The sequence below is a fragment of the Macaca thibetana genome, chromosome 1 (assembly GCF_024542745.1).
Source record: "Macaca thibetana thibetana isolate TM-01 chromosome 1, ASM2454274v1, whole genome shotgun sequence".
Taxonomy (NCBI): Eukaryota; Metazoa; Chordata; class Mammalia; order Primates; family Cercopithecidae; genus Macaca; species Macaca thibetana.
This window is the reverse complement of record NC_065578.1, coordinates 49,652,316-49,679,797: the sequence shown is the minus strand read 5'-3', so window position 1 is coordinate 49,679,797 and position 27,482 is coordinate 49,652,316. Positions and strand designations below refer to the sequence as shown.

At 40.1% G+C, this 27,482-nt stretch overlaps 1 protein-coding gene and 1 long non-coding RNA gene across 3 annotated transcripts in view; one reads left to right on the top strand and one right to left on the bottom strand.

Annotated features, from left to right (window-relative positions):
- FAF1 (Fas associated factor 1) overlaps positions 1-27,482 on the top strand; it is a 506,672-nt gene that overhangs the window by 477,235 nt on the left and 1,955 nt on the right. The window lies entirely within an intron of this gene.
- Positions 1,384-19,265, bottom strand: LOC126961785 (uncharacterized). Its single transcript, XR_007728418.1, has 3 exons — positions 19,131-19,265; positions 2,640-2,757; positions 1,384-1,466 (listed from the first exon to the last, which is right to left on the bottom strand). It is a non-coding gene; the product is annotated as an uncharacterized LOC126961785 (long non-coding RNA).

Sequence of the window (27,482 nt, the reverse complement as noted above, 5' to 3'; positions counted from 1 at the left end):
GATATTCACCCTACTACTCCTCCTGTAGGCCAACTCCTGTCTCTGAGTTAGAGTAAGGGACTGCTGCCAACTCCCCCAGCTCCCCTCCAGACCTACAGTAGCCCAGACATAGGCCCTTCCCAGAAAAGCTGATTATCACTCATGCCACTTGGTAAGAGGTTGTCAGTATCCCCCAGCCTTCCTCTTCTGTGCCACTTCCTTATCTTCCCTTTTCTCTCCTCCTTCCTTTTCTACCCCTTCCCTTTTTTCCAATCCTATTTTACCTGTTTCATCTTCTCCCCCATCTTTCCATTCTTCCCTTCTCCTTATTTCTTTATCCCACAACTCTTCTTTCTGCCTCCTCTTTTTCTATTTTTTGCCTACCCATATCCACATCCCTCAGAGGAGCTCTATCTACGATTGGAAAGTGAGATCTTTCAATTTATAAAATGACTGGAAAGCACTAGGAAAGGAGGATGAAGAATGGCAAGTGAGCTCTAAGAGTCCACTGATAGCCCATGTGTATTGCCACTGATATAATCACACAGCCCCCGTTCTAGCCTAGAGAACATGCCTTTTTCTAGATCTATAGATATGAATCCCCAAACAGACAGACATGCATTCAGGAATAAACTGTTTTCTTATATATCTAAAACAAAGTAATGAGGGAATTTATATTTTGCCCCAGCTTTCTAGGTTTTTTTCTCTGTAACTATAACTCGTAATTTTTGTTTCTCCCTCTAAGACTTAAATGAACAGGAGAATGAGTGTAAACAAGTTCCAGCAGCGTTTTTCTAGAGTAGACCTTCAGTAAGGTTTTGTTTAAATGTACTGGGGGAAAAGCCTTTCAAATTTGGGGTATACAAATCCCTTTCTCTGTCACCCATCCACTTTTATTATGCTAAGCACCAAGCTAAACACTACAAACACAGTGAAGAAAAATAATGGCATAGATCTAACCCTTGTAGAATTTACAGTCTGAATCCAGAAGCTACAGCTAGATGAAGTTTGACTTGACTTCATCCGTAACACGTGGATACTATTTGCCACCATAAGGAGATAGAAGAAATTTAATTCGCATTTAATTCATGTATTTGTTCTCTCATTATAGCAAAACATTTGCTGTGCAACCTCTCTGTTTCAGCCTTCATACCAGATGCTGGTGATACAGAAATTTAAAAAAAAATTGTTGCTGACCTTGAAGAGTTCACATTATAGTAAAAACACACATCTAAAGCAAATTGCATTACAAATTACACCCACAGTTAGAAGGATAAGTAATTTCAGCCAGCAGTGATAAGGGAAAGTATTACAAAGGAAGTGAATTTTACCTGATCCTTGCACAGAGAGATGTTCAGTGAGTGGAAGCAGAATAGCAAAGTCAGAAGTAAATGTTTCAGTCGTAGTTAGTCTTGCATGTGCATCCCACTCCATCATACTGAACACTGGACAACTTACTTGACCCTGCCGAACTTTCATTTCTTCATCTTTGAAAGAGAAATGATAATATCTGAGATGGTCATGGTAAGAGTTATGTAAAGTGAATATAAATTACTATATTCATAGCACATAAAACAGTATCTGCTATAATAATCCTAAATAGAGAGAGGCAGAAGAGGTGGGAAGGGCTTACAGTTAAAGAAAACGTGGCAGCAGTGAATTCTTTCTCTAGAACAGTGATGGATATCAAATTTGAGTTACAAGTATCTGGCTGTAACCCAGGTTTAAGAATATATCATTGAAATCTTGCAAATATCTGATATTTGCAAAGGATCTCAGAGATATGAAGGCCAATGCTGCCACATTACTGGTGGGAGAATGAAAGCCTAGTAAAATTAAGCACTTAAGTCACTTGAACAATTATAAAAACAGAGCTGATGGTGACATCCAAGTTTTCTTATGATCATTGCTTTTTGAGATTATTGAGTCCTTTTAAAAAACTTAATAAATTATAGAGTTCCACTTTAAAATTAGAGTCATAGAACTAGAAAAATCAACATTAGAGACCACCTAATAAATGCAATAAATTACAGCTGCAAGCACCAGTATTTTAAAATATTTTGTACTTCAATAACCTTCATATGGTAATACCTCTAATATTGCAGTTGGATTGATTTTCAATTTATATTAGACTTTTATTTTTTTAAAAAACAAGAGCCAGAAGAAAAAACTTTAATGCCATTGAACGACTGTATCTTAAAAGCTTTGTTCTCAAAATAAACCAAGATGAAGCATCTGATGTTAAAGGTCCTACTGCTGAGCTTGTTCCATTCCCCTCAGGTATTTTATATCACTATATCTGGTTATTTGGAAATGTTCAGTATCCCTAAATAATCAAGATTCAGATAAAAAGAACTATGATCGTGTAATGGAACACATTAGTATCTAGACGATTGCAATATTAATTTTGTCTCTAAACTTCTCTCAAATCTGTTCTTTTCTTCTCTTTCCCTCTATACCACTGCCCAAGTCGTCATAGCCCAAGTTAAACCTATGGCTTCCTAATTCATCTCCCTGCCTCCGGTTTTGCCTCCCCACATCTATCCTCCCCACTGTCTCTTGAGTTATTTTTTTAAACGACTTTGATGATCTCTCTCTCTCTCCTGCTTAAAAGCCTCCAGTGGTTCTAATGGCCTACAGAAAAAGTCCAAACTCCTTACCATGGCATACAAAATCTTCAAAGTTTCACACCATCTCCTTTTCCTGCTCAGTTCTCACTTCTTCTGATTACCTCCTCGCCACATGCATCTCACCATTAAACCACAATAAACTGCTTGACTGAAAGAAACAAGAGACCTCACTAAGGTACAAAATACATTTACAGAATTATCCCACTCCTCTTCTGTCAGCTTTGGGAGATACCAAGACAGGTGTGGTGTTAGTATCATTCAGCAATGGTGAATATGAGGTCTTGAGGTGAAGTTACTTGCTTGAGAGTGTACATTCAGTTAATTAATGACCACTGAGGACTGCAGCCCAGGCCTCTTGATTGCCTTATTTTCAGAAGTTATGTTGTGAAGAAAAATTATCCTGGATTATTCGACAGGACTCCTGAATTTTTAGGTAGAAGTCATTTGGTAAAAACTGTTTACAAAATATTTACAACATTCAAAAAAAAGTAAACAGCGAAAGATTTAAGAGACTAATACAGGTGCTGCTTAAATAGGTCTGTATATGAAACTCTAATCTGACACAACAGCAACCTAATTAAAGGGAAAAATACTAGCAAGGGCAGTTTATATTTCTTTAGGTTATTCATTTTGTTTAAGAAATTCATTTTCTAAATTGTAAGTTTTAAATTTTTTAAATTTTAATTGTTGGCCGAGTGCTCACGCCTGTAATCCCAACACTTTGGAAGGCTGAGGCAGGTGGATCACTTGAGGTCAGGAGTTCAAGACCAGCCTGGCCAACGTGGTGAAACCCTGCCTCTACTAAAAAATACAAAACTTAGGCCAGGCATGGTGGCTCACACCTGTAATCCCAGCACTTTGGGAAGCCAAGGCAGGTGGATCACGAGGTCAGGAGTTCAAGACCAGCCTGGGCAAGATGGTGAAATCTCGTCTCTACTAAAAATACAAAAAATTAGCCGGGCACGGTGGCAGGTGCCTGTAATCCCAGCTATTCAGGAGGCTGAGGCAGGAGAATCGCTTGAACTCGGAGGGTAAAGGTTGCAGTGAGCTGAGATCGCACCACTGCACTCCAGCCTGGTGAGAGAGTGAGACCTTGTCTCAAATAGAAAAAAAAAGAAAAATATTTTCAATGTGTAAATAAAGCTCGGCGTTACATATTTTGAAAGATTTTATCATCTCTGATTTCTTCATTTCACCTTGTAATTCCTATTTCTGGGTCACTGCTAGATGCTGGTAAAATATACGCTTAGTTGTATTCCACACCCTGTTTATCCAATACAGTTTTATTTTGCCAGCCTCTCTGCTTAGTGCCAAGGAATAAGGCATGGTCCCACATTTAAGAACATTTCAGCCTCTCATACAAACAGTCCTCATACTGCAGTTCATGCAGTGGATCCAAAGAATAGTCAAGCAAAAGGGGCAATAGATCCCTGCTGGCGTGGGTAACCAAGAGAGGTTGTGTAAAAGAGATAGCAGTTGAACAAAACTGAGGTAGATAGGATTTTTTGGTAGGTTGCTAAGAGGAAAACATTCTCCAGCAGCGAGGACAGCTTGAGGTAAAAGGGCTAATGTTGAAAAGCACAAAGCCATGACCAGACTGGCTGAAACGAGGGGGCTTTGTCTAACAAAGTCCTGAGAAAAGGCTGAAGGAGGTTTGGGGATAGGATATATAAAACCTGGAATACCAGGAGAAGGAGCTTGGCTTTATTTATTGAGTAACAGAATGATATAGTCATCCATTATTATCATCACAGTAAGAATAATAACACATACATTATTCCATAATTTACAGATTTACATTACCTGGCACACAGCAGATGCTCAATACATGTCAGTCCTTTGATCTCTTTCTACTGGCATTATCTAATTGCTCTCATCTAGTCTTGTGGCAATAAACGTAATATACACAGTTACAACTCACAAATATATATATCCAGTCTAAATTCTCTCTCTAACTCCAAACATTTCTACATACAGCTGTCTACTCAGTATCTCCACTTTGCATCCAGTAGGCGTCTCACATGAAACATAGTCAAAACTGAATTCCTGATTCCTACTCTCCCCAAAACCTGCTCCTCCCATAGTCTTCCTTATCTGATTAAATGGCAGCTTCATTCTTTTTGTTCAGGCAAGAAACCTCAAGAGTTATCCTTGACTCCTCTTTATCTCCTTTCTCCATCCAACTCATAGCAAAATCTGTTGGTTTTACTTTCAAAGTATACCCAGAATCTACTTCTCAGTACCTCTACAACTGAACCCTAGCCCAAGCCACTATAATCTGTTATCCAAATTATTATAATGATGTCCTACTGGCCTCTGCTTCCATCTGTGAGCCCCTTCAATCTTGTTTTCAAAAAAGACAATGATATTTTTTTAATAAGGCAAATTATGTCACTTCTCTTTTCGAACCCTGTAATAGCTCCCCATCAGTTCAGAATGAAAGGCCTTTATTGATCTAACTTGCTGGCATTTCTCTGACCCCTCTCCCACTCAGTCATTTCCATTTACCTTGGCATCTTTGCTATTTGTACAACACCATGAAACATGTTCCTACTTCAGGGCCTTGCATTTGCACTTTCTTCTACTGAAATAGTCTTCCTCTAGATAGTGCTTATGCCCTCACTTCCTTCAGGTATCTGCTCAAATACTGCTTTTTTTGAGGCTTTTGCTGACCAACCCATATAAAGTAATAGTCTTCCTTCCCTCCCCTCTCTGCCCTACCTTCCCCACCCTGCCAGACTGACAACCCCTATTTCTCTTATCCTGCTCTCTTTTTCTCCACTGAACTGTTCACTCTCTGACATAATAGGTATATAGTTGTTTATTGTCTCCCTGCTACTAGAATAAAAGCTCTTAGAGGGCAAGAACTTTATTTGTTAACTAATCCTGGCACCTAGGTCAGTACCTGAAACCTAACTGATGCTCAGTAAATACCTGCTGAATGAATGAATGAATGATGCAAATGAACAAACAGCCTGTGAAATAATAATAATGCTGTCTTCTATTTATTGAGTTCCCCTTATATGTTCCCATTATATGTTAAAGTGCTAGGCACTTTACAGGTATCATGTAATTGAATTCTTACAACAACCCTATGAGATTGGGGTATCCTTACTTTATGGTTAAGAAATCAAAAGCTCAAAGAAGCAGATTTCAAACTCATGTCCAAAACCTTTTATACCAGACAGATATTATCTCCATTTTATAGCTTCAAAACTGAAACTGTAAATTAAGTGTTTTAACCAAGATCACATAGCTAAGCAGTGGCAGAGCTGGCACTTAAATGTGACCGTAGTGATTCTTTCTGTTATATCTCACTAGTAACCTGGAAAGATGAATTGACAATGGAATAAAGACTGAAGCCATAAGAATAATTAAGGATGTTGTAGTCTTTAAAATGAGATGATAGAAATACCACCAGGCAGGGGAAGATTGGAGAGATGGTTGGATGTAAAGGTTACCAATGCCTAGACTAAGTATTTGGTAAATGGCCCATAGATTCTCCTGTCCTCTCTATACTTGGAGTCAGACAGATCTTTGTTCTAATACTGGCACTTCCACCTATTAGCTGAGGTGCTCTGAGTACATCATTTCTCTTTTCTGTATTTCAGCTACTTCATCTTTCAAGTGACGATAATGTCATGTGTCCTCACAGATAAATTGTGATGATAAGATCAAAAGTGATAATGAAAATACTTGGTAACTGGCAGAGGGCCATGCCGTTTGAGTTGGTAATGGCTAAACTTCTTTAATCCATGTCCCAAAAGTCACTACTTTTGACCTGTCTCTAGCCTTTTAAAAAATAAGTTTTTAGACACATTCTTCATTCTTAATGTGACAGTGACTTGCACTTTGCCAGTTGCATTATAACAGACTCTTCCTTGGAAGAAAATCCACTGTTTATTGCAGTCCCCTTAGTAAAATGCAGTAAAAATGTGTTCTGAGCCTTGGCAATCATGACAGGGAGACAGCATGATGATATAATACAAAGAACCAACTCTTAGGGGGGCCTTGGGCAAGTCACATAACCACACTAAACTGGTTCTTTTACCTGTAAAAGGCAGATAATAATAACCACCTTTGTGCTGGTTGTAAGAATCAAGTGAAGGCCAGGTGCAGTGGCTCATGCCTATAATCTCAACTCTTTGGGAGGCCAAGGCAAGAGGATCGCTTGGGCCCAGGAGTTCAAGACCAGCCTGGACAACATAGAGAGGCCGCCCCATCTCTATAAAAAATGGAAATTTAAAAATAAAGAATTAAGTGAGGTAATGTGAGGACACAGACATGGCACATGGTGCATTCAAGACGTGAAGCCTTAAGATGTGTAGACCTTGTGCTGGGAAAGAATAGTACAGCTCACCAACTAGACATACCCCTGGGTGTGTAGGATGACACCACACCATCTCACTTTCACACCTACTTTCCTCTAAGGAAGCATATTCTCTCTTCTCTCCACATTACTTTTTTCCACAAAGCAAAATCCTTTCAGCTAGGGTTACATGGAAATGTGACCAAACATCCAAGAAGTTTTCAGTGACTTTTGTTGGTAGAATTTTCTGCCTAGTTTTAACAACAGTTGGGCCTGAGCCTTCCAAGAGGTGGTGGATCTCCGATGTGAAAGTTTTCTTTGAAATTTTTATGGCTGATTTCAGGACCTCTTCAGTTTTTACAGCCTTTTCCAGCTTTCAGTGAGAGGAATTAACAATTATTAATGTTCTGTTCCATGCCAGACCTTGTGCAGACATTTCAGAAAGTATTCTCTCATTTAATTTTCATTCAACCCTAAAGCATAGATAGTAGTCCTATTTTACAGGTTAGACAACTGGGCTTAAGAGATGTTAAGTGATATTTCCAGCACCACACACATAGTAACTGATATAATTGGGATTCTAACCTCCAAAGTCTATGCTCTTTACCCTAAACAAAACATTTTCATATAATGTGTTGGGGGTTCCCCAAGACTATCTCTAAGTTCAGTGATTTCCTAGGAAGACTCACAGGACTCAGCATATAATCACACTTGTGGTTATGAGTTGTTACAGCAAAAGGTTACAAAGCAAAACCATCAAAGAGAAAAGGTACATGGGCAAAGTCCAGGGGAATCCAGGCACAACCTTCCAAGGGTCCTCTCTCAATGGAATCATAGAGGACATGCTTAATTACCCCCAGCAATGATTTGAGACAACACATGTGAAATGTTGCCAACCAAGGAAGCTTATAGGGACTCTGTGCCCAGGGTTTTTATTGGGGGCTGACCACATAGGTATACTCTGCCAGCCATATACCAAAATGCCAGACTCCCAGAAGGAAAGCAAGTGTTCCTCATAAACTATATTGTTTGCACAAACAGTTTACGCATAATGAGCCACTCTTACCAGTTCTGGGAATAATGGTAACCCTTCTCAAACCCAAGTTTCTAGTTGCCAACCTTGTAAGCAGGCCTTTCAAACACTAGCAGTCCTGCTGTGTTAACCCTTCTCTGAACGTATAACTTTGTTTTCTAAGATATTTATGTCTCAAATTCACTTCTGGAGTTTACTGCTAGATATGTAAGGGGACCTCTGTAAACAGGGAAACTTCCCACCTTCTCTTGGAACATAACTTAGTCCTGTAGCAAAGGGTATAAAAGTAGTCTCAGAAGAATCCTAACAAGCACCAATCAACCTGTATTTTCAAAGGAGATTTTCAAGACATCATGAGGGACAATCCTTAGAAATAGCCATCACCTAGTTTGTAGAGTATCAGCGTGTTCAATGCAGATTTGCCCCAAATTCTATAATGGTCTGCTCTGAACCCCTATTGTTGTCCTTGAGCCTACAGCCACTTTCCCTGCCTAGGGAGAATACTTTCTTCAAATGGGCTACTTTGAAAAGGGGAGGAGTTGTTGATATTTATTTTTCTTGCTTGCCACTATAAACAAATGTAGATCAACACTGTAAGGATGATTTATTTAATACTACCTCTCCTCAGTCACATTGCATAGGCACTGTAGACTGAAACAAGAAAACACACAAGTTGTGGAGTCAAATGGATCAACTCTTCACTGAGTGATCTTAGGTTATTTAATTTCTTGGTAAAATGGAAGTAGCAATACATACTTCAAAGGCATGTAGTGAGCATTTAAAAATCTATATAAAATGTTTCATTCATATATATGTCATTTCCTAGGAAGATTCATAGGACTCAGCATATAATCATGCTCAGGGCTATGAGTTCCTAGAGCAAAAGGATACAAAGCAAAATCAGCAAGGAGAAAAGGTACATGAGCAAAGTCCAGGAGAAACCAGGCACAACCTCCCAAGGTTTTATATATATATGTGTGTGTGTGTGTGTGTATATAATATTAATAATTATTATATTTATATATAATACATTATTTTATATATAATATTAATATTTTATATTATTTTATATATAATATACATTACATTATTATATATAAATATAATGTATATATAATTTATATAAAATATATAATATATAAAATTAATACAGGGTAAGAATCTAATAGTGTAGCTGGTGTGATGGTAATGGTGATAATTTTTCTCTGCAACCCCATTCCCTCCTTCCTCTTTTTTTTTTTTTTTTTTCAGTGTTTTGGTTTCAAGAAGACAAAGAATCTTTGTCCAATATTAACTGTTTGGAAACTACCAGTTTTCAAGTAAAGATATCAAACAATGTGCCCTACATGCCTAATAACGAAAGATTGAGAATGGTGTTCAATTAGAAATATCTAGAGTTTAACATTTGTCTTCTGTTTTACCAAACCAGCAGATTTCTTTCATAAGTGAAAATATTCCTGAATTAGTTTATGGTGTTTTTCCTAGGGTGAGAGACAGGTGTATTTCCTCATAGAGATTTTTTACCTCGTTTATGTCAGGGCCCTCTGGGAATTGCTCTGTATAAGTTCATTTAGGGCAGTAGCTATACTGTCTTATTTGCCTTTGTACCCCCAGTTCCTGGAACAGGACTTACACAGGCCTAGCACAGAGTAGAGGCTCGCTGAGTTGTGGGTAGGTGGATGGATAAATAGATGAAGAATGACAGGTATACACTTTGAAGGGTGTGATGATAATTACAACACAGTCTTGTCTATAAAGGCCAACCAAGTCTGGCAGGGCAGATACAATATGAGAAGATCATCCTGGCAGACTTGTGGCACATACTGCCAAGCTAGATACAACATGAAAAATACCCAGATTTGGCTGAACAAAAAGTCCTCTATCAGCGGTGCAGACTATAATAATATACCTGAGGTTAAGAAATTACAGTATTATTCTATAGGCTGTGGGGAGCTAATGGTTTTAGAACTGGGAAATACAGTTGATTCCCATTACTCACAGTAGTTGTATTGTATAATGTTGCCACAAACTCTGAATTAGTGGATACTCAACTACTGTTCCTAGGGGAAATACTACTCAATACATAATTTTGTTATGTATGTTATGTGTGTTTCTGTTTAGAGACACTTTACTTAGGTCAGGTGCTGTGGCTCACACCAGTAAATCCCAGCACTTTGGAAGGCCAAGACAGAAGGATGACTTGAGCCCAGGAATTTGAGACCAGCCTGGGCAACATAATGAGACCCTTTCTCTACACACACATGCACGCACACACACACACAAATAGTTAGCTGGGCATGGTGGTGCATCCCATAGTTCCAGATACTTGAGAGTAAGGTGGGAGGATCACTTGAGTCTGGGAGGTTGAGGCTACAGTAAGCTATGATCACACCACTACACTCCAGCCTGGGCTGGAGAGCCAGACCCTGCCTCAAAAAAAGAAAGAAAATGTGCATATACACACACACACACACACACACACACACACACACATATATGTAAAGACACATTAATACATACTGTTGGTTCATTAACATTGAATTTCATAGCTAATAGTCCTAAAAACTCGTGCCTGAATGAAGCTTATCTAACACACGTATTTTCTCCACAAGGCACATCACAGCCCTCCTTCAGTTAGGAACACCAGACAGCACTTCAGCACTATGATTGGGAACCATTTTAAACAGCAAAATCACTAACAAAAAGCACACAAATGGAAAAACATGACACTAATATACTGCAAAAAAAAGACATTTTGAAAACAGAAAGAGAGGAATGGGCATTTGCCAAGCAGAAGAAATGTGAACAAAACCATAGAAATATAAATCAGTGTATGTTTGGGGAATTGCATACAGTTTTCTGTGATTGGAATTTAGACTATGAAGTCAGGTATAAAGGGAAATAAAATAAGAGATGAAAAAATATGGAAGAGTTTTCTACTCATCGATCCAACAGATATTTTTGAGCACCTGTTATGCGTAAGACATTGGAGATATGGTACTGAATAATTCTATGAAGAACTATACATGGAAAAATGAGTATATTCTATGCATAGTGCTCCACAGAATTCTTTACTACTATACATCCACTAATAGAGGACAGAATTGTTGCCCTCATAAAACCATTTCTAATGCTAATTTGTTGGTAGGTGTTAGGCCCTATGATAAAGATGAAAGATTTGAACTTAGAGCTGCCAAGTGGCTTATACAAATTGACATAGCTAAGTTGCAGAGCAGTGGTTTCACCTAGGTCTTTTAATTCCACATTTTTGCCTTTTCCCCACTGTCTCAACACTGTTGATTATCCTGATTAGGAAGGATTAAAGTAGTGAAAGCATGGGAAAGGGAGACCAGATAGAACTACTGCAGTACAAAAGTAAACAGGCTGTGGGAGACAGTACTAAGATGGCAACAATTTGGGATGAAGAGAAGGCAGCAGAGCCAGGAAGTAGGAAGGATCAGTGGGATTTAATAATTGGCTATGCCAAGGTTGGGGGAGGATAAGAAGAAGGAGCTTTCAGAGGTGACTTAGAGGTCCCCAGCCTCAACGACTAAAAAGATGGTATAGTACCATAGGCAAAAATCAAGGAAGATAAATGGAGAGGCAGGTTCACTTTGGGATTTGTTGAGTCTGAGGGGCCAGGAGAAAGTCTACATGGTACTTTCTAGCAGAGAATATAGATTTAAACTGTGAGGATGGCTCAACACCAGAAAAAGCTCCTGGCAGTGACTGGAGCAGATTTGAAGATAAGCCACAGAGAGACTTTATTGGGTAGTAGTTAAAAAACTGAGTTCTGGGCTGGGCATGGTGGCTCATACCTATAATCCCAGCACTTACAGAAGGTCAAGGTGGGAGGATTACTTGAGCTCAAGAGTTTGAAACCAGCCTGAACAATGTAGCAAGACATCATCTCTACTAAAAATAAAAAAAAAAAATTAGCCAGGTGTGGTGGCACATGCCTGTAGTCCCACCTATTCAGGAGGCTGAAGCAGGAGATTTGCTTGAGCCTGGAAGGTTGAGGCTGTAGTCAGCCATGATATTGCCATTGCACTCCAGCCTGGGTGACAGAACAAGACTCTGTCTCAAAAAAAAAAAAAAAAAAAAAAACGCGGGGCGGAGGAGACTGAGTTCTAGAGTCCCAGACTAAATCTCATCTTTACCATATCTTAGGTGTTTGATCTTGTGTAAATGACTTAGCCTCTAGGTAGCTCAGTTTCCTCATCTGTAGGATAAGGATAATGATAGTATGTAATTCATAGAGCTGTTGTAAAAATAAAATGAAGTGATATGCACAAAGCACTAGCATAGTAAATGCTCAGCATTTCTAAGCTATTATGATGAAATTGATAGCAGAAAGAGGAATGAGTTGCTAAACCACAGACATATTGAGGGAACCAGTGGTATTATATGAGAAAACCCATCATTGTATGCTTCTGACCAGATCAAAGAAGTGCACGAAGGAATTTTTTAAATGTGTTTGAGGTTATTGCAACCATTTCAGATGAGCTGAGTAGAATTCAGAGCCTTAAAAAATTTGCCCTTACCACTTTCTAACTTATTTACAAAGGACTTGGAATGATGGGGAACGATGACAATGAATATAGCTATTTCTTTTTGTGCCTATTGTATGCCAGGTATTAGTTCCCTGAAAGGTAGATATTGTCTCCATTTTACAAATAAGAACACTGAAGCTCAAAGAGTTTAAATTTCTCAATATTGTCCAATAAGTGTCAATATCAGTGTTTGATTCTCAAAACCCAAGTCCTTTCCCTATACTGTGCTGAACATAAAATGGAGGGACTATTACTGTTTATGTATATTGATATACTTAAACCTTTTCAAAATTATTATTGTTATTTTGAGACAGAGTTTCACCCTTGTTGCCCAAGCTGGAATGCAATGGCTCAATCTCAGCTCACTGCAACCTCCGCCTCCCAGGTTCAAACAATTCTCCTTCCTCAGTCTCCCAAGTAGCTGTGATTACAGGCATGCACCACCATGCCCGGCTAATTTTGTATTTTTAGTAGAGACGGGGTTTCTCCATGTTGGTCAAGCTGGTCTTGAACTCCCAACCTCAGGCAATCCACCCGCCTCAGCTTCCCAAAGTGCTGGGATTACAGGCATGAGCTACCATGCCCGGTCGATAACATTTTCAAAATTATTTACCCTTCCCCAAATAAACTTTTTCTTTGTTTTTTTTTTTTTTTTTTTTTTTTTTTTTTTTGAGACAGGGTCTCACTCTGTCACCCAGGCTGGAGTACAGTGGTGCGATCACAGCAGCCTCAACTTCCCCAGTAGCTGGGACTACAAGTGCACACCACCATGCCTGGATAATTTTTGAATTTTTTTTTTTTCGCAGAGATAGAGTTTCACCGCATTGCACAGGCTGGTGTCAAACTCCTGACCTCAAGCAGTCTGCTTGCCTCAGTCTCCCAAAGTGCTGGGATTACAGCATGAGGCACCACACCTGACCAAGAAATCAAATAAACTTTTGAAGGCTGTACATACAATTTAATCTGATTCTATCCAGCCATAAATTAAAAATTGTTAGTTCTGTGCTCCGTATTCTAGTTGCTTTCGCAGACACTCTTTGCTCACTTAAAGTCTGTATAATAACCCCATTGTAAACACAAACAAATGTGTATGTGCGCAGATTAACCTTTTCTAGACACTCCTTGTAATTTTCAAAGCCAGTAGTGGAGTTCTAGAGTGCATTAGCACATGCATCAAATACCAGATCTCACTGCAGTGCCAACTGCAGCCCCAGCATGCTTCACCAAAACCACACCCTGTTCTTCGTCCAGAACCAGCACCTCAAGCCTTCAGGTTTAATGTCTAAATCTGAATCTTCAGGTTTGGCTGTATCCCAAACCTGAAGATTCTTTTGCTATTTCCTTTTTTTTTTTTTTTTTTTTTTTTCACTTTCCTTCCTCTAATTGGCTTTATGTAAGACCTTGTGTGAACAAGCCTTCCTCGTGCATGCATTCTTTACTGTGAAAACTAGGGGGAAAACTCCTATTTTCTAGATGAAAAAGCTGAGATGCAGAAATGGGAAGTAACTTGCTCAAGGCTTAGAAAAACCAAAAGCAGAAATGGCTGGTTCAAGTTTACATAGTCACAAAGTGAAGGTAAGGTGTACATTTTTTAAACAGAAAACAGTACACACGAAGTTTGAGACAAGGAGGAAAGAGAAATGTGGAACACCCTAGGGCTGAGTCAGGCATTTGCCTTCCTTGTGGTTTCCTGGTACCCTTTTCCCTCCTGTGGCCCTTTACTGTTCCGAATTTCAGTGTTCTAAATTCTTTTCTTGTCAGCATTCTACCCTAGACTGTATACTCCTGAGAGCAGAAATAGCGTCTTGTTTACTGTTATAATCCAGGACCTAGCATGGTTTCTTACATGTAGTAAACACTCAGGAAATACTTGTTTAATAAATAAATTAGAAGAAATAAAATGTTCCCAGCTATTCATGCATCCACTGTTTTTGTTTGGTTGGTTGGTTGGTTTTATATTTTCCATCTCACCCGTCAGAAACTCATGATATCTTCATAGCTTGAGGACAGGCAAGTGAGGGGCCACATTATACTGACATTCCTGTTTTCTTTCTCTCTCACCCTCCTCTTACCCCTCCTTACATGTTCTTGGAAGTAAAACTCCCAAGTTTGGGGGAGGAAGCATGCCAGGAGCATGGAGTTTCTAGAACTCGAGCACCAGAAGTGACCCATCTGATCAAAATTTTCAGATGTGTTTTTATAGCCAGTTGTCAGCCTATCATTTTGATATCTCCAGCAAGACATTCTTAGAAGAATGTGGGTGGCACAAGCCTGCAGTGTAGTCCCTGCTACTTAGGAGGCTGAGGCAAGAGGATAACTTGAGCCCAGGAGTTCCAAGCTGTAGTGTACTATAATTGAACCTGAATAGGCCACTGCACTCTAGCCTAGGCAACATAGTGAAATCTCATCTCTAAAAAAATAATTTTTTTTTTTAAACAGGGTCTCACTCTGTCGCCCAAACTGGAGTGCAGTGGTGCCATCTCAGCTCACTGCAACCTCCACCTCCCAGGCTCAAGCGATTCTCCTTTCTCAGCCTCCTGAGTAGCTGGGATTATGGGTGCATGCCATATGCTGCCCGACTAATTTGTGTATTTTTAGTAGAGATGGGGTTTCACCATGTTGGCCTGGCTGGTCTCGAACGGCTGACCTCAAGTGATGCGCCTGGCCCTCAAAATTTTTTTAATAAAAAAAAACAGAAGTGAGAAGAATGTAGTGCAGTGGGAAGGGGGCTAAGCTGGGAGCCATGTCTCCTGGCGCAAATTTTTAATTCTTCTAGCCACTTGTTATGTGATCTCAAGCAAGGTACACAAGTCTCTTGGGTGTTTTTTTCTTTATCTGAAATATGAAGAGATTAAGTGTTTTCTTAATTTTCTTTCAGCTCTGATATTATGTGATTTTATGATTAAGTGACCTGGATGTTGATAATACATGCCCCATTGACAACTCTCTTCCGAAAACTAGAACAAAACCACTGGCTTCCTGGTCCTACTGTCTTTATTTAAGATCATCTTCTTTCATTTTATATGACGGTGTCTCTGTCCCAGGCAGTTTGTGAGGACTTAAGCTTTTATTTACTGTAGCTGGAGGCTCCTATAAGCCAGGGCTTTGACAATATTTCACATTTATTTATCTGAACTAGAGCTTAGGATCAGGTGGCAGTTAAGTCATTTAAGGTTATTCAAATGCATTGAAAATGTTGCTTAATAATTCAGAACCAGTTTTCTCTGTTTAGAGTATTAAGATTTTTTAAATCCTTCTAATTAGCCAATTCCAACAGCAGTTTAAATAGGGAAAATTCTGTCCCCTCTGAAAAGGCAACTGATGCAGACTTATTGTCAGCCCCTGTGTCTGTGCAGCAGAACTGACAGAAGCTAGAGCTAGAGAGCTTCCAGAGCCAAGGGAGCTGCTGGGATGACCTGCTGATGGTATCACCAACGGAGTCTGCCTGCTGTAGGAATGAGGCTAGGGGAAGAGGTCTGAGGATGCAGCTCCTCTAGACTCCATTTCTTTGGATTCATGGAGGCTCTAGGGAGGAGTGGGGAGTTTCCATTCAGTCATTCAGTAGGTCAGTCTTTCAGCAAACATGTAGTGAATTTACACTGTTTCCAGCAGTATGCTAGGAGCTGGGGATAGTTGGCCAGTAAAATCTCTTATGTGCCCTCAAAATTCAACCTGACTGGAGAGACAGACTCATAAACAAATAATCAAAAGGCACAACAGATAACTCAGTGTGAGACCGTAGCTGATCCCTTGAGCTAGATCCTGTAGGATCTCTTGCCTGGTCAAAGTATAAGAATGCTGTTTTAGCAAAAGACAGGGTTGGCATTGCCAGTACCTGCATTCCACTTTAAACACTGACCTTGAGTCAGCCAGCAGACCTTGGCAACTTCCTTGTCTGAGGATCCTAAGGTGAAATTAAGGTATTAGTTTGGTTAACATGGATTGACCACATGGAGGATAATGGGATAGGCATATGAGGGAGAGACCACAATGAACATATATGGTCACTGTGTTCCATGAGCCTGTGGCCTAGTGAATGATACCAGCTATGATTAACTCTCTTACAGGAATAGGAGAAAGATTAATTTAGGCTCTGTCACTCAGGCCTGATTTTATGGAGAAAGTAGCATCTGAGCTGAGCCTTGAAGGATATATAGGTTAGGACAGGTAGAACTGGAGAGAAAGGACAGTCTAGGTGGAGGAAACAACATAGCAAAGGTTCAGGGAGGAAAAGCACAAGACATATTTGAGGAATAGCAAACTGCTCTAATTGTCTGGCACATAGGGTCTATGAGAGGATAATATTTAGAGATCAGCATAGTAAGCAATGTTGGGGCCAAGCCACTACCACCCGTTCGAAAATTTAGACCCAGATTTCACTTATTTGATGTATTTTTTGAGAGAAAATATTTTGCCACTTCTAAAATGTTGTTACTGTGACAAGCTGTGATAATGCTCATAGCAGGTCCATAAGGTGGTACACCAGACAGATATCAACATCCTTGTTTAACAGACAAGGAAACTCAGAGGATGAAAAGTGACTTGTCCTAGACCACACAGGTAATCAGAGCAGTATGCTAGGGTCAGGAGGCAGGTTTGCCGTTCCCCAAAGGATGCTTGTTCCCTGACTGTCCTCCCCAGCTCTGAGCCCTGACCCTTTGTGGATATGGCAACTAAACTGATAGGGAATAAGCATGAAGAAAAGGCTGGCCAGGTAAAATGCATATCTCTAGCCACCTTCAAGTACCACTTTCCTAGCATACTCTCTTCCTAAATACTTTTCTTTCTCATCATGGTACTTTTGCTTAAGCCCGGGAGTTTGGGAATTTGGGTATAGGTTTGATATTGTACAGGCCGCTGCTGGACCAGCCTTCAAAGAAAACACCTGCTCTGTTCATGATTCTTGCCTTCCAGTTTTATAAGCTTTTGGGCAGATGAAATGTACTATCAAAATAGCTCAGAGAGAGCCTTGGTAACATTTAAGATATTGAACGTGCTGCATCTGGTAACTAGAAAATTTAATGATCTCCTGCTGTTTTGGTAATTGGATAAGTAAATACATCAGAATAAATCACACCGGCAAGTCTTTTGTATGTCGTTAGGGACTAAACTCTTTTAACTCCTGTTCAAAGCCCCAGCTCTTGAGTGGTGTTTGCGTGCAGAGTAATGCACGCACCAGCTCGCATGGCCCTGCTTGGATATTAAAATTCATTCAAAATGGCCACTTTCTCCCTAGCCCACTCGGCCTGAGGAGCACATCTAGCCCACCACTCCAGATCTTTCTGAAGCCAAGGAGAAAATATTTTTTCAGAAGTTTAAATGACACCTAATAAGGTATTTGAGCTCTTCATGATCCATGTCCAAACTGTCTTTCCAGCCATGTCTTTTACTGAAGGCCTGCTGGGAGCCTTCTCAGAAACACTACCATGTACAAACTGGGAAAGTGAGGCCAAAGCAAAAGGGGACTATCCTCTTTTGGCAAGGAGCCATTTAAGAATGTTGAGAAGGAGAAGGACAGGATCAGACATTTTGTTCAACTGTCTCACAAGTGGAAATGTGAAGGAGATAGACCCAGAGGGACATGGTCTATTAAGAGACCATGTGGTGTTGGGTGATGTTGTCACCAACTTACAGATGAGAAATTTGGATCTTATCTCATGGTAAGAGGTTAAATGACTTACTCAAGAGCACACATGCAGTGCTAAGATTTAAAAGCCACCAGTGTTGTTTTTTTTACTGCCTCCCTAATTAGCACTTAATCCATGCCTAGTAGTGAAACTCTGAGACTAACAATAATCAGGATCTCTCAGAAGGCTTTTAAACTGAGTTAACAGTTCTAAACCTAACCAGAAAACAGGTGTCTCCTCTTTCATTTGTCTCTCAATGTCTTGTTCCAAACACAATGGTTAGCATTATGGACCAACCTTTCATACAAGGACCTGGCTGCTTCCATGGTATTGGCCTCAGAAAGTGAGGCATGTCCGCTAACTCAGTGATTCCCGGTCTTTTTCAAGTCACTGCACACATTGAAAATAGTGTTTGTGTGTCTTACTGGAGAACCAACCATACTAGGCTGCTCAGAGTCAAAAGCAACTCAGCTCTGAGGATCCTGGTTGCCCCAAGTGTTGAGAAGAATCAGTATCTTAGCATACCTGTAAGCTGGGCACACTGCTGGGGCTCATCTGCATTAGGTTTGTCTTGCCACACTACAGAATCTTCACTCATGAATTTGTCTGTATCCAGTTTGTGCTTTCAGGGACAATGAACTTGCAAATTGTTCTGTAAAGCAGGACTTCCTTTTATGTACTTGAAATTATGTCTTCCAGATTCCAGGACTTTCCAGGATGGGGAAACGTGCCTGTTCTCATTCTTTTTATATTCATTTTATGTTCTTTATTCTCATTCTGAAGACTTGGATCATCTCCTGTTTTTAGACTAAGAAGGTTTTTTCCTTCCCATTCCATTCTTAATAGAATCCCCTCTGGGCCTTCCCCATTTATATTGTCATTTAATAGTACAGTGACCAAAGCCACCATCAGGGATACCACCGCAAGGAGAAGGTTACAGCTCTTGTTTGGTGTCCCTGACAGTGTGCCAAGTTTGAGACCATTTTAACATTATAATACTTTAGAGTTGGTATCTTCACTATACAGTCCATCTAAAGGCCCAGGCTAGGAATGAAGAATCCAGATTTGCCATGAATACTGAATAAACTTGGGTAAGGTCTTTCCACTCACTGGGCTTTTCTGTCCCCATATGCTACAGAGATGACCTCTAAAGACCCATTCAGATCTAACAATTACTAGCTCTGTCATAACTGAATGACTAAATTTTGCCCGAATGCCTAAGGTAATAATACACTCTGTTATGGGGGAAATATGCATTTCAGTTACACGAAGGGTACAGTTCTACCAAGCAAGGGACTTAGAATAAATAGTCTAGTACATGACTACAGTACTAAAATAATCTAGTGTGGTGGTTAAAAACACAAGAGTTTGAAGTCAGACCTAGTTTTAAATCTTTGCTCTGCCACTTCCTGCCTGTGCATTCTTAGGCAGATTATATAATCTCTCTGAGCCTCTTGTCCTCATTTTTAAAGTGGAGGTAATATACCTCCCCCATAGAGCTGCAGTGGTGCTTATACAGCACGTAGCACAGTTAGCACCTAGTAAGCACCCAATAAATGTTAGCTCTTTTTACCTTTATTATAATTTAATAAAACAAAGAACAAACAGGGCAGCCTACAAGACACAATTTCTATTCCTCTCTTATTTTAATCTTTTCTCCCTTTGTTCTTGCTTTAATTTTTCTTTCATTCTCTTTCCCACCTTAAAAAAGTCATCAAAGAAAGAAAATGCCCTCGACACCTATGCTTTGCAGCCACAGAAGCCCACCCAACCTCACTCTCTAGCACCCCAATTGTTCTGTCACAGTTCAATAATGAAAAGAGGAGCATCTGTCACTGTTTCCTGGAAGCCCTCATCCCAGTGCCACTTCTTTCCTGTGGTCCTGTGAGACAGACTGGCCTAGCAACTGCATAGGAAGCTGAGATAAACCATAGAGTAGTCTCACAGTGGGACCCTTCCAGATTGGAAATTTCATTTTGGGGTGTGTTACCACCTGCAGCAAAGGTAGAGAAGAAATTGCTAAGAGCTACAACTGGCATTGTTGTCATGGTTGTTTATAATAATTATTATTAATAATAATAATCGTAATCCCTTATGTGGCAAAGGACTTTATCGTTACCAAAGCTTTTTTTATACCCTGACTCAGCATATGCCCAGCAATTCCCCTAAGTTCCCCCTCGGATACTTTGTGGGTATAACTGCTTTCTTTAGGGATTCCTAGCTCATCAAAAGGTGTTTAAAGAAAATAGATGATTAGCTGTTAGGACTAAGTTGACAGTAACAAAAGACAGCTTGAGTTCCTGTGTGGAACAGCAAAGCCCATTAGGGACATGAGCCGTGACATAGCAGCAGAGTGCGGCATTTTTTATGCCCAACAAAAAGCCAGTTAGTCATGTTAACTGTCCCCCGTTTAGAAGTAGGTCAGAAGTTGAGAGGCAGTGAAGGGTAATGATTGGATATAGGCTGGAAGCTCACAAACCAGGGTACAATTCTGGCCTTCTCTTTCCTAGCTATGTAATCTTGAGCAAGTCTCTGAACCATTTTTGACCTCAGAGAATTCATTTGTAAAATGGAAATAATAGGAGTACTTATCTCATAGAATTGTTGTGACCATTTAATTAGATAACATATAGAACAACTAGCATAGTGCCTAGCACCTAACACCAAATGAATGGTAGCTTTTTTTTTTTTTTTTTTTTTTTAGACAGAGTCTTGCTCTGTCACCCAGGCTGGAGTACAGTAGCACTATCGTGGTTCACTGCAATCTCTGCCTCCCAGGTTCAAGCAATTCTCTTGCCTCAGCCTCCCGAGTAGCTGGGATTACAGTGTGCACCACCACGCCCAACTAATTTTTATATTTTTAGTAGAGATGGTGTTTCACTGTGGTGGCCAGGCTGGTCTCGAACTCCTGACCTCAAGTGATCTGCCTGCCTCAGCCTCCCAAAGTGCTGGGATTACAGACATGAGCCACCACACCCAGCCATGATAACTTTTTATAGTGATGATGTTAATAATTACTTATTAAGTTTCTGATATTTAATAGCATGTTTTCCTAATAGAGTAACTAATAGAATAGGTTACTCATAGAATACCAAAAAGATTAGTTAGGCTGGGCGCCGTTGCTCATGCCTGTAATCCCAGCACTTTGGGAGGCCGAGACAGGTGGATCACAAGGTCAAGAGATCAAGACCATCCTGGCCAACATGGTGAAACCCCGTCTCTACCAAAAATACAAAAATTAGCTGGGCATGGTGGCACATGCCTGTAGTCCCAACTACTTGGGAGGCTGAGGAAGGAGAATCACTTGAACCCAGGAGGCGGAGGTTGCAGTGAGCCAAGATCATGCTACTGCACTCCAGCCTGAAAACAGAATGAGACTCTGTCTCAAAAAAAAAAAAAAGAAAAAGTTGTTCTCCCAAGTTCAAAGTAAATGCTAATTTTGAACAAAATCAAAAGCAAATATAGTCAGTTTCACTATATCTGGGAACTTACATATGCAGCCCATAAATATGCCTCAGAGTACAAAGAGCTTAGTATTCGAAAGGAAAGGACCTGTGTTCAAATCTGAGCCCCGACAATTTCTAGTTGTACGACTGTACATAAGAAGTGTCCCTATTTGAGCTTTGGTGTTCTCATCTGTAAAAATTCAGGATAAATGAATCCAATCTTAGGATAGCTTTATAGATAATATATGTGAAAGTGTTCTGAGAACTGTAAAATAATATTATTATGTATGCATTCTTCAGAAGGAAGTTTAGTAGCACATTCTTTTTGTGTTCAAATAACTTGGCTTTAAAGAAGCATCTCTTTAAGAATAATCTTTGTTGTGGCTTTATGTTACAGATGGGAAATGTATTTTAAAATTTATTTATGCCCTGACTAGTTGATTTTCCCATCTTTTAATCAAGACCAAACAGAACTTGAAAAAAAAAGAAAAAAGAAATGGCTGTGACCCTTGTATCATGTTACATCAAAACCTAATTGTTAAGTACTTGCTTAGTGCTCTGAGGTATTTGGGATTTTAAGGGCCATTAAATAATACCCTTTCACTTAACTAGTTCAAGACTAATTAAAAGACATAAGACCAATTGAAAGATAGACATAGGACTCAGGTGGGGATAAAAATATCACCTTTGTTACCAAAAAAGTTGATCGGAGACTGTGGTTTGAGATTAAGCAGCCAAGGGGCTAGCTGATGTGTTCTTTGCCTGTAAATTAAACAGACGTGTCCACCCAGTCCATGGTATAGCTGGACACTGCAGGCCCTCGTACCTTGTAACATGAGAGCAGGTTGGTTCCAGAAAAGGGAAAGGATGGGGCTGAGCTCAGATCCTTCTCCCAAATTCACCAGGCAAATAAGTTTGTTCTCACCCCTGTATGGGAGATAGGGAACACATCCAGAAGTCATTCCATATGGATACATAAATGTGAAATAAATACTTCCCCCAACAAGAGTTATAAGTTTTATATTATTGACTCCTCACGAGAACTCTGGGAGGCAAAAAAGGTCTCAATTTTATAAATAAACATTGAATTTGCCCAGGTCATCAGACAGCTAGGATGTTACAGCAATGGGAATCCAACCCAGGTATCCCTCCCTGGGATCACACTTCAACAGTTCCACTTCAACTGGGGAACTCAAACCACATAGATGACATCTACTTACACATAAAGAAGGCACTGAATCATAATAGCTTCCATGTGTCAGGCCCTTGATGGCTATTTCAATCCCTATAATAACCTTTCACCCAGTGGAGAAGGAAACTGGAGCACGAGCAAGCATCTTACTGACTTGGCTAAGAGATTTGAATTTAAGTGTTTGTATTTTATTTCCAAAGCTCAACTGCAATCCAATTTACTCCACTGACTCACCCTCACACTTCTAAAAATGCAAAAATTAAAGCCTAGACAAGAAAAGTGACTCATCCAAAGTCATACTGCTAGAGTCAGGACTGGAATCCATATAGTCTGGTCCTTTATATCCTGATAACATTAGATAACGTACAGCCTTGGCAGTCAGCACAGAGGAATTCAGAGAGGGGAGGGTTTTCTGAAGTACATAGTCCATAACCGAAGGGATGGATTTCCTTAAGCTTGGAGAAACTGATTTTGCTCTGTGTCTAATGTAGAGGATGGGACCTGCTTGTCCTTGACATTGGCGTAAGAGGTAAGACGAGAATGGATGAGGTTCCGGAGTTTGATCTCTGTATGGACTCAAAGAGACTTACAGATTTTCTGCCAGTGTGGCAAAGGGTTGCCCCTGGGAGTCCAGCTATGCAGGGTCCCCTCAGCTCACAGTGCTGCCAGCACAGTCTAGAGAATGAAGGTTCTTGGTCACCAGAGGCAAGCAAACAAATACTAGACAAAATTTGGTAACGAAAGCTCTTCTGCCTTTTAGATGCTGGAACTTTCTCAAGTGCAAATTTTACTTTAAAAGCAGGAATACATTTTGAGAAGCCTCTGTTGGTTTATTGTTTTCCAGTTCCACATATTGAACCTGAAGCCTGTAACTCATGGAATGAGAGAGAACCCTTTTAGGCCAAGTAAGAGGTGGGGAGTTACTATGAAAATTATTAGGGAACCAGCGGAAGGCCTGGGTTCTGGTTCTACCTCTACCACTTCCTATGTGATAATAGACAAATCCAGTCTCTGGGTCTTGTTTCCTAACCTACAGAGTGGGGCTGATTTCCAAGAACTACTGCAATGCATTTCCCCCATAAACTGTTAAATTCATTAGGAACATTAAAAAGAAAAAGAAGAAAAAAGTCCAATCTAGCATTTTTTTCTAAAAGTAAAATACTAGATCCAGACTTTCTTCTATTCAATTTCAAAATAAAAGCATTACCTCAGCAAAATTAAATGTAAAAGATCTAGCTTCCTCACATGATTGTGAGTTAATGTTTGTGTAAATTCGTTACAAACTCTGAAGGGTCATGCAAGTATTGCTGCTGCTATTCTTTTTCGTATTACTCAGCTCTTGCCCTCAGGTAGCTCCCAACCTAATAGTACAAGCTAAGTATCCCTTATCTGAAGTACATGAGACCAGAAATGTTTTGGATTTTGGATTTTTTCAGAGTTTGTAACATTTACCTACTGGTTGAGCATCCCAAATCAGAACATCCAAAATCTGAAATGCTCCAAGGAGCATTTGTTTTGAGCATCATGTCAGCACTCAAAAAGTTTTGGATTTTGAAATATTTTGAATTTTTTCATTAGTGATACTCATCCTGTAGTATTATATTTATGCTCAGGTACTAAAAAGTGAGAGGCAGAATGATGTGACTAGAAAGAACCCCAAAACAGAAGTCAGAAACTCTGTGGGTAGAGTGTGCATCTGCTCCTATTCAACCGTGTGACCTCGGCTAAGTCACTTGACCTCTCTAAGCCTCAGATTGCCCTTCTATGAAATGAAGGGGTTAGGTAATTTGGCGTTTAAGGAGCTTCCCTCTGCCCCCAAACATTCCAGGATTCGCAGTGTGGCCTAGGATGAGAATCTGTCACACGGATTCACATTTTTCTTACAGCTGATAGGCTTTTTAGAAAAGGAACCGAAGCCCAGGGAAGTAATAGAAACAGTATATGAAATTTCAGTCTACTAACAAAATTGATCTAGAAAGGAATAGCTCTGTTTGGCAAAGAACACCTGTCTCATTGTTGTTACATAAACGTGTTTCACAAAGCCAATTTGCTAAATTATTAAACTAATGAGAAAATATATCCATTCAGGTTTTCCAAGTACAGTGAAGAAAATGTCAAGATGACTGACTTTTCTTTTCTAACTATAGACAAAGTCAAAAACCATACCTCTTATCTGAGAATGACCCTTCTCCCCCAAGGAGTCCCAAAAGGTGGGCTTTGTTGATTTAGAGAGTCAATAATTCAGTAAAGTCCCAAGTAAATGGCACAACACAAGCTCAGATTGGGTTTTTGTATTCATATTTTATAAATATTTCAGGACTTTTTTTCCTGAACCTTGACCTGTTGCCATTCTTAAAGTGAAGATCTTATATCCCGGAAGCTTGGTTAGAAACAACTTCAGGATCATCTCATCCAACTTCTTTCTCTATGTGAATCCTACTCTCAGCAATACCTCTGACAATATAATGTAGTGGGTTCCAAATCTAGACTGCCTTGATTCACAGCCTGGCTCTGCCCTTAATAGCTCTGAGACCTTGGGCAAGTTACTTAATCTTTCCAGGGCTTAGTTTCTCCATTGGCTTTTGGCTTAATGGGGATAATAATTGTCCTTACCTCAATGCAAAGGCATAAAAGTGATATAATGGACTTTGGGGACTCAGAGGGAAGGTTGCAAGGGATGAGGGATAAAACACTACACATTGGGTACAATGTACAGTGCCTGGGTGATGGGTGCACCAAAGTCTTAGAAATAACCACTAAAGAACCTACCCATGTAACCAAGAACCACCTGTTTCCCAAAAACTACTGAAATACAATTAAAATAATTGTCCCTAACTCAGATAACCTACCTTTTATATTAAAGTGCTTAGAATATACCTGGCACAAAGTAAATGCTCAATAAACAATAACTATTATAATCATCATCTGCAAGTAAGCCCCTATTTGAGTTCTGGGAACAGCAGAGAATTCATCCATCCATCCCACCCTCCCTACCCTCCATTTCCCCAGGGCAGCCTGTTGACATGTTAGTCAGAATCATTCATATCAGCTTTAGAGTCAGACCTGAGTGTGAAACCTTGTTCTGTCTGCAGCCTTGGGCAAGATAACCTATGGTATCTTCATCCGTAAAATGGAAAGAATCATACCTATTTCACCGAACTGTTGTGAGGACTAGTTAAGATACTATATAAAAAGTACATAAAGTACTTAGCATGGTTCCCAGCTACATACTAGGCACTCAGTAAATGATAGTTGCTGCTGTGATGATGACTGAAGAACAAGAAAATAAAGAATAGAGAGAGGAGAGAGAAAGATAAGAGAAGCAGTAGTAGCCACACCAGCAGCTGCTATCTGTCTGTAAAAAGTTGTTTCTGACTAGCTGGGTTCTGCTTCCTTGTGATTTTATTTCACCAGCCCTAGGTCTATCCACCAGAGCTGCACAGAACACATCTGCTCTATCTTCTACTTATCAGCCCTTCAGATATTCAAAGAGGGCTAGCACAGCCCCTTCCCTACCTGTATAGCAACATCGCCACCTCCACTTCTCAGTGCCCCCTCTCTAGGGAGATATCTTCCATTCTTTAGCTGTCTCTCAGAGAACATAGTTTTTAGGCTCTTCCCTAAGCAGGAGGTCCCTCCTGGCATGCTCCATGTCCTTTTTGAACAGGGCCCAGAGCGCTGCAGGACAGTTTCACAGTGTGGCCACCATCTTGCTGGGGAGAAACATGATGTCCTACATTCCCCTAGGTTTCCCTCAATCAGTTTGTCCAGCCAGGCAAATGAGAATGGAAATAGAGATTGTCTTGCTCACTTTGAAATTCTTACCTAAAATGGCCTTCAAAGAAAAAACATTGCTAGATGTTATTTTTAGGGCACCAGAGGGAGCAGTCAGCACAGCCGTATTTGCTTCGAGCAGTCCAGTGGTGACATAGCCTCACCGAACCTGTAGACAGGGGTCTCCAGAGATGGAGGCATTACCTGATCAGGAAAAGGGGGGCACTCTTGCTGGGAAGTGGGGAAGAAACAAGAAAGATAGCCTGGTGTAGATCAGGGTTCCAGGAGCTTTTGGTGAAAGAGCTGCAGCTTTGAAGTTAGAAAGATCAGGGCCCCTACCCAGTCAGTAATGGCTGCAACCTACTGAGTACTCACTGGCTCAGACACTGTACCAGAGGCTGCACCAACATTATTGCATTTAACTATCATCACAACAACCTAGGAAGAAGAAACTATGATTCCCATTTTGCAGGTGAGAAAACTGGCTCTCAGGTTATATAATTTATTCAAGGTCATATTGGTAAGAAGCGACAGAGCTAGGATTTGACTCTAGGTTTGCTTCACTCTTTTTAACCATTGTGCTGTATAAACACTTATTAACCGTATGGCTGTAAACAAGTGGTAACCACTTTGAGCTTCAATATAATCATCTCCACTGTCTTTCATGGTTGTTGTATGGATATGTTGTCTGGCATATAGTAGGCATTCAAGAAATTTTAGTTGCCTCCTTCTCAAATTCCAGCTCTCCCACTCAAAGTGACTGAAGAAAGCCATTTAACTTTTCTTGGACACAACTTTCTCATATGAAAACTGGGTGTGGTTTATGAATCTCTAATCTTGCATATGACAACCCCAGCATGGTGCAACTCAGGCCTGATACTTCATTCAGCCTTCCACCCTCTTTTGCTTCCTAGCACACTATTACAATGATCGTTTCTC